This window comes from Diorhabda sublineata, chromosome 1 (assembly GCF_026230105.1).
Source record: "Diorhabda sublineata isolate icDioSubl1.1 chromosome 1, icDioSubl1.1, whole genome shotgun sequence".
Taxonomy (NCBI): Eukaryota; Metazoa; Arthropoda; class Insecta; order Coleoptera; family Chrysomelidae; genus Diorhabda; species Diorhabda sublineata.
The window spans coordinates 21,668,163-21,677,272 of record NC_079474.1 but is presented as its reverse complement, the minus strand read 5'-3'; positions in this window follow the sequence as shown (position 1 = coordinate 21,677,272).

Sequence of the window (9,110 nt, the reverse complement as noted above, 5' to 3'; positions counted from 1 at the left end):
TTTCGACATTTGAAAATATTATTTATTGATTACAATTTATATTTTGCAGGAAGATTGTTCGTTAACGTGTGTTCTTAAGTGTAAGTAGAAATCGTCTAATAATAAAAATAGATGATGATAAAACATCATTTTATTGAATTATTTGATATAACAAATATTTTCTAGTCCTCTCAAATTTCGAGATTCTTCTCAATCACAAACAATACCCTATTTATTGAAAAGGACCAATCGCATGAGATATAGTTACGTGAGTTACGTAAGCAGAAAAATCAAGAATGCACCGGAGAGTGCATTGAATGACATGAACGTATTTGGTCTATTTCGTTTTTCCTATTTCGCTTATTAATTATTCTGGGGCTTCCATTTAAATTTCGAATAAATAAATATTACACCGAATCATATGTATCTTATATTAGTCTAGAGAGAGTATTTTTTGTGTACTGTATTCGTTTTCTTATAATTTTGTAGTTTACGCGAGTTTTGTTCTACATTGTTTTAAGCATTTTTATTGTTACGTATTATTTTTTATTAGTCTGGGTTTCCAGCAATTTCGTTTATTTTTTATTTCGATTAAAAAACTGCTGACATCCATATTCATATTAATTGCCCATCCAATCGGGGTATCAGTTTTATATACTTTAAATGAGGCTCAATGCCACATTCACATAAAAAGTTCTCAGCTTGGTGTTTGAAGATTCCATTGAATCTATACAGAATTAAATTGATGATTTAAATTTATTAGAGAAAACATTATAAAGTATATTTCTCCGTAATCTCAAATATTACAAAAGTGCGATATCCGACATCGAGGTCATATACGGTCCTAACTATCTATTTAATTAGAGAAGAAAAATGAGATTGATTTTTATTGAAGCTAATTTGATTAAAGATCATAAAAAAGGTCTTAGATAACATAACCGGTCATGTTTAGGATCCGGCCATTGGGTCTTTTATAAGAAACGAATTTACTAGTGATTCCGTCAGTTGCGAAATATGATTAGAGAAATGAAGATAACCGTGGTAAGATGTTTTTTTCAGCTCTTCTGTATTTAAAATTGTGGATAGATGCTTTGAGATTTTTTTTTTATTTAAAATTAATGTGCTCGACTACTATGACCACTTGCACGGTAGCGGTTATAATACATTAAATATGAAATGGCTCATTGATACAAGTATACAGTATGAATACACAATAACACAATTGTTCTATAGTTGTGGTACAGTTGTACATCTTTGAGAAACTGAAGTAGAGAGGTAATTTGTTCCGAGTTGTTAAGGACTTCATTGTAGTTCGGGCTAAGCCGAAACTGTTGTCTTTCGACGGTATATTTGCGACACTCGGTCAAAATATGCTTCATGGTTAGGTACGAGTTGCAGCTGGAGCAAAACGGTCTGGCAGTAGTAGTCATAAGATATCCATGAGTAAGTCTTGAATGGCAAATTCTTACTCTTCTTATCGCAGTTAAGTCTTGCCTTGAGAGACCAGCGAAGATAATAGGTTGGTTACCAATTGAATGCTGTATTTGACGTAAGGATGTGTTAATAGTATCCCAATGCTGCTGCCATGTAACTCTGGATTTTCTTTTGAAATGTGATTTTAAATCCTTTCCAATAATTACACTGTCGGTGACGGTATACGTAGCTGCAATTTTTGCCTGTTTGTCTGCTAATTCGTTGCCTTCGATGCCAATGTGGGAAGGTAACCAAATTAAAGTAACTGCTATTCCTTGGGAAGAGATAAGCTGGTAGGAGTCATGTATTGATTGGACAATAGGATGTTTGGTAAATATATTTTATATGGATAAAATAGAGGCGAGTGAGTCTGTACATATGGCGACGAGCTTATAAGGTGGAGAGATTGTATTGATGGCCTGTAGAATGCTGAATAGTTCTTGGCTCTGGTTCTCTTCAGATTGATAAGGTTCTCTTGTGTTTTATGACTACGATACAAATTAAGTGCTATTTTTTGTTGTTTTATAGCACTTTCACAGCTGGAGTTCCACCAAGGGACAGTTTTTTGTTTGGGACATATATTATTTTTACCAATGTGCTGATGAGCAGCTGAAAGTATAGCATCTGTAATCCTCAGTATGTTATTGTTTATATCATCTGTGAGAGATAATTCCGATAAGTTGGACTTCGTTTGAGACGTATAACTAGTCCAGTCGGCAGAGTTTAAGCGCCAATACCTTCTGGATAAAGTATCATTTTGGTTAGGGATACTGGAGGATATGATAATAGGATAATGGTTGCTATCATATAGATCATTAGCAGTATGCCAATTTAGTGAAGGGGCAAGTTTGGGGTCACTAAAGCTAAGATCAATACACGAGAAGGTGCCAGATGAGAAATTCATGTGTGTATTTGATCCAGTATATAGCAAGCATGAGCCAGTACAATTGATCACGTTTTCGATAGTTTTTCCCTTTACCATGGTAATATTGGATCCCCACATTGTATTATGGGTGTTAAAGTCACCTACAAGAATGTATGGTTGGGGGAGTTGGGAAATTAGGTTGAGAAGTTCTATTTCTTTTAAAGGATAATTAGGAGGAATATATAAGCTGCAAATAGTAAGATTATTTGGGCACCAAGTAGAAACTGCAATAGTCTCAAGATCTGTAGCGATTTGGAGAGGGGAGGAAAATAGTTCACTAGAAATGAAAATAGAGGTGCCACCGCTAGCTCTCGCGCCGTTGGTGCGAACATAATGATATCCTTCATAGTTTTTAAATTTAGGGAGTTTATCTATTTTAGAGTTGGTTTCTTGTAAACACAAGATTTCAGGGCGCATATCTGATATTAATTGTTGGATTCTTTCCAGGCGAGGAAGAAACCCATCACAATTCCATTGAATAATTTTGAATGGAGACTTAGGGAGTTAATAGTTCAGGATATTCATCATATGTTTGATTATCCGAAGAAACGCTTTTGTTATCAGATAGATCTTCAGGATTAAGTTGTCTCTTAAGTTTTTTCTGGAGTCGAGTGAGACGGTTTTTCAGAGATCGCTCTTTTGTTTCAGCATAAAGAAGTGATAAATCATTTAACAGTCCTTGGATATTAGGAGTAAATTCTAAAGCATCGTTGAGAGGATCAGAACTACCGTACGAGTTTTCTAAAAATGCCGTGAACTGGATTTCAGAGAGCGTGAGATTGGACGAATTGTTCTTATAAAGGTTCTGAATAGAGATTTGAGAATTGAGAGTGAGTTTAGGATTTTCGGTGGCTAGCGTTTTAGGTTTTTTCTTACAAGGCTTAGTTGTGTTGTGTGATGTTTTATATGATGGGGGGGGCATTTGGTTGTCTGTTGGTAATGGGGATTCTGTGGGGGATAGTTGACTGGGGGTGAGTTGAATGAGGAAGTGTAGGGTTAGATGGTGATTCAGCATTAGTTTGATCAGCTATTGAAAAATTATTCGACAGGGGTTCAGAAGATAACAGGGGGGAAGAGGAGGTACCGATGAGTGATGTAGAAGCTGGTAATTGTGATAGTGAAGGAAAGTGGGAGGATATGTCATTTTGAGGTTCAGACGGTGTGGGATTGGTACAAGAGTCAGCAGTATGTCCACTCTGTTTACAGAGAAAACACACCAATTTGTCAGTAGAGACAAATATACGATACGGGGTACCATCGTGAGTAATCAGAATCGAGGTTTCTATGCTAAAGTTATCGTTTTCAGGGATGATGTAAGTAATTCTACGGAAACTCGTGATATGTGCGCCACATTTCACAAATGAAACAGGAGAAGCTATTTGCAGTTCGATGTCCTTGAGAGCTTTTTCGATAACAGAGTGTGGGATAGTAGGGGATACATTCGATATTAAAATGCGCTTAGCTGGTGAAATTAGTCTTCGAATGGGAATTATTGTAAAGTTGATGCAAATGTTCTGGTGAGTTTTGAGAAGATCATCTAAAATTGCTGTTGAGGAGAGATATATTTTGTTGTTAGAAATTCTTGATGCGAATGTAATGTTTTTTGGGGAAACGATATCTCCTATAGATTTTATGTATTCGAATAAAACGGTGTTGGGGATAGAATGCATAATAATTGCTTGCTCGCGTTTAGGAAAAGTAAGGGGAGGAGGTTTTGTTAACGTTGCATCAACATATGATTTTTAACCATGAGATGAGTTTTGATAAGATAAAGACGATTGGCTTATTTTATTCACTGTATTCATTTTTGCTAGTAGCTCTGAATACCAAAGCTACAAGTTTCAGGTTAAGAAAGGAATAGGCGTCCGAGAAGGACCCTATGGAATAAATAGTAGGAAAATAACAGTTACCTTTTGCACTTCTACGACACTTGTGGATTTCTTGTATTATTTGCAGTCAATAGTTTCACAAAACTATATAAACGGTCGCAAATTGAATTTTAATGATCACATGTTGATATTTGGTTTTTAATAGATTTCAGTAGAATAAAAACGTTAATATGAAATTAGCACGAAGATAACAATATTTATCCAGATACAACAATATGCGTGTGCACTCGTCAGCTACCCGAATGAGAATTTGAAATCAATAATTCTATTATAATATTTTCCACTTTCCATTCACCTATCAGCTTAAATTTAATATCAAAAATTGTTTATAATAAAACAATTTTGAATAATATACCTACGTACTTCTGGATATTAGATTGTTATTTTCTTGGCCTTTGCTGTGGCAGAAGATATCAAGCCAAAACGTAGCCCCGATCTGTTTGGCCTCCGAATGCTAGGTTTGTAGATGTTGTTATTGCATGAGTTCCCATTTTGATTGAGGTTCCTTATACAATTTTGTCTCAAAATGGGTTATTTTTATGTGAACGTGAGTTCATTGCAAAACCAAAATCATCCTATTAATTTGCGAGAACACATAACAACAAGTTATCGAGCTAGTAGATAAAGAAGAAAAATGTGTGGTAACAGATTTTGCTCAATATGAGAAATTATATCAGTTATGTGGCTTTCATTCTGTGTGGAATGTTCAAAAACTAAAATACATAGTCTATAATACAGTAAGTAGGGGATAGTTCATAGATTTATAGAGTAGTCTCTGCTTTTGGTGAATAGCGTAGTTCTGCAATCGTCAGGGAAATTATATGTACTTCATTTCTCCGAGATTAAATTTAATTTGAAATAGTGGGTTGGTCTCAGCCCCCAGATTAGGCGTTGAATGTTTTTCTTATGTTTTCCGGTGAGAATTTTAGAGGTTTCAATAACTATATATATAAAACACTGACTCGCAAAAATTAGAATCCTCTCTTTTATACTTACTAATAAAATGCAAAGGTACTGAGGATTTATGTTTCAATTTCCGAATTTTCTTACTTATGAAACCGCATATTTGATATTCATGTAATGACAGATAAAAATAAAATGCAGCTATTTCTTGGAGACAGTGTCCTTTTGCTCATTTTTCGAAATTGACACAACAACAAAAGCCATCAACAGTATGGTCGAATTATTCTTAACTAGATCAAGAAAACTGCGATTTTTACGAGTACACAAATTAGTGATTTCTGAAATAATGCTTCCGGTGAAGTTTATTTGATAGTCAAGGCTATTGTTGTATTCGGGATTGAAAGAGCTTGTCGAATTTATGAAACCAACTAGTGTAACATTGGATGATATCGAAGATTCGGGAACGTTATTAATTGTGAAACTTAAAGAAACAAAATATGATGTAAACCGGATATTTGTAGTTACTGAAAAATATGCTTAGTTCTACCGAATGTATATAATTCTTTGTCCAGCAGTAGCAAAGGATCTATGCCTGTTTTATGAACATCACAATGAAAAATGTATCAATCGGATTGTGGGTTAAAACCAGTTTAATATGGTTCCCGAAACAGTGGCTAATTTTCTTCAACTTGAAAATGCTAACTCATATATAGGTCATTTATTTCGAAGATCATCTGCCATAATTTTAGTTGAATATGGGGGAGACTTGACGTTAAAGAAACATAGCGGTTGGAATTCATCAACGGTAAATATACACTTTCGCGGTCACCTGGTTTTTTGGCTCTAGAAAATCGAAAAATGGATGGATCTTGGTCTCAAAATGTTCCATTTTACGGCGGATTTATAAATTAAATTCAAAGTCTTCAATTACAACTTTGAAGTTGAAATTCGGATTACAAATATATCATTCTACATATAATCTAAGCCCATTTTTGACTTCAATTTTGTTGTTTCGTCCGCTTTAACAAAGTTGAGGTTAAAAATGGATCTTATAAAATTTATTTTGAACCTCAAAAGTGTATCAATGCCATACAAACAACGTTATAATAATTTATGATGACATTGATGACCAAAATAAGATTTTTAGATCAGTTTAAGACATCAAAATCTTCAATGAGATTGATGATTCCCAAAATGGAATTAAATAATTAGCGTCAATTGGAACCTCAAAGGAATTGAAGATTTTGAAGTTGAAACTGAACTTGATAACGAGAAAAAATTTTCGTAACGGATTATTTAGAAAAACCCGTTTTTCTACTATTTAAGGTTTAAAACTATTAAAAACCACAAATTCAGCCACTATCCCCGTGTTTTTCATAAATTCGTCGTAAAATGGAACATTTTGAGACCAAAATTATAAAATTTATTTTTTCGATTTTTTAAGGACCAAAAACTATTAACATTGAGGAATATAGTACGAAACTATTCACGAAAATTGATTGTTTTTCATCGATTTCATTTTAAGCTATAAAAACTGAAAAAATCATTCTTTTTGGATTTTTTTTAATTGTTTATTAATTTATGTAGAATACAAAAAAAATATAAGAACTCTATCTGATAACCAGATAATTTTTTGTAAAGGATTATTTTGTAAAACCGTTTTTTTTACGATTTAAAATAGTAAAACTATGAGAAATTTTCATTCCAGCTATTTCTACTAATTTTTTTTATAAATCCACCGTAAAATGGAACATTTTGAGACCAAGATCATTAAAATTCATCCATTTTTCGATTTTCTAGAGCCAAAAAACCAGGTGACCTTGAAAGTGTGTAATTACCTTCATCAACGTTCGCTAAAAGGTATGTCGATGAATCGGTAACACAGAACAGAAATAGTTAATGAAGTATTTAGAACGAGTGGTAGTGCATAGATAACACAGGATTTGCGACCAAGTACATCCACGGGAGTTGTGATGGCAGGAAGAAATCTAATTTCAACAGGAAAGGAAATTCGACTGTTCGAAATAATTACCATTTCACATTAGGAATTCAAACTTGTTCAAACGGTTTTGACAGGGCGTATTAGAATTGGCCATTAAGATTATTTTACTGTCGTATTATTTTTTGTGGCGTATGTTTAGTTTTCGTTTGTTATAAACAAGTGAGTTGTTGTAGAGCGACGACGTTCAAGAAGACTGCTATCATTTTATACAGATGTTTGAACGCTGCAGTTCACATTATTAAATGTTATGAGAAAGGACTGCAGTTTGTTAATCGATATATGTAATATATCGTTAACAGGGCAAATGTATTCACATCGCTGTTTGAAGAGGACCATGTACTGTATCAATAGTCATTTAATCTCAAAAATATGAAATAGTGAAAAAATAATGATATTGCACATCACTCGTGTGGCTTTGTACTCATCGAATAATACTCACAGAACAAACGAGTACAATCTTAGAATATCCAAAAAGATGCTACCATATAAAACTCTCAGCGTGGAGAATATTTAAATCGAACATTTTGAATAATTCCTCCCATTCAAACCGTGTTTCAATCCTTGAAGAAATTATTTTCAGATAATTGATTCTTCACCATAAACTAACTCAATTTGACTCTGGATGTTAGAAGAAGCACATATATAGTTTACAAATACCGTAACATTTCTGATTCTATTTGGTAGTACAACTTATGCGTGCCACACTGTGAGCTGGCAAAGCACGATAATATTAGTGCAAGCATAATTTGTCGGGAATAATTCTTATGATTGAGTAACAATGACTGGAATATTGTTCTAAACCAGAGGAAACACTGTCGTAAGTATTGTGCGGCTCTGGAAACAGTAACGCATACGACGTGATTTGGGGATCGAGCCAAGATGTACATGAATTTATATGTATTAGAGCAATATATGTGTTTAGAACGGTTCTTCTAATAACGATAAGTAAAGATGTTTTGTCTGCCAAATCGAGAAAGAGCCGTGGTGTGGAATGAATGTAATTGACACGAAAGTTTTGATTAGAGTATAAATATTTAGAAATGACAGGAAGGAGGATAAGATGATGGTTGAATATAATTTTTAGCGATTGTATCACCAATGATCAATCAACATGAACAATCTGTATCTGCTAAAAATACATATGAAACATTATTGGAAAAGATGTCTTCCCCCTTTTCCACTTTTTTCGTAAATATGGAATAATTTACTACATTATTTTAGTACATTATACAAACGAAGTACGTACAAGTAGCTAATACTTCCATATCTTGTGCCTCAACCCTATCCAGTGACGGTCGAAAGAAAAATAGTAGATCCAATACCATATCCAGTTGAAGTAACCAAACCTTATGCAGTGCCAGTACATGTTAATATTCCAGTTGAGATTCCTAGAGCAGTACCCGTTAATGTTGCTCACCCCGTTCCAGTTCATATCAAAGAACATGTACCTGTCGAAGTACTTAAGCCCTATCCTGTAGAAGTTACAAACGCTATCCCTTTTGATGTGCCTAGAACTGTTATAGTCAAAGTAAGTATGAATAAGATGTTTTCATTTCTCATGTTTTTATCATGAATATGGGGTGAAAATTATCTAGAATAAAACTAAAGCTAAGAAAGGAAAGCATGTACGAATATTTGAGTATCAACAGAAGTATAATAATTTTACTTCCTCAATCAAGTTTAATAATTTAAAATTACTGAATTATGTCAAAGCGATCGAATAATTCGATCTATTGAATAATATCTTATAAAATAAATAATTCACAATTTTTACTAACGTAATAAATCAAATGGAGAAAATGATGGTGAAGAAATCAATTTTTACAAATTGCTTAAAGTAACTGTCTTCGTTTTTTAGTTAAATTTAATAAAATTGATTAAATAAATATGAGATGATAATCTATTGATACATATATTTTATAGGAGAGGCACCATGTTC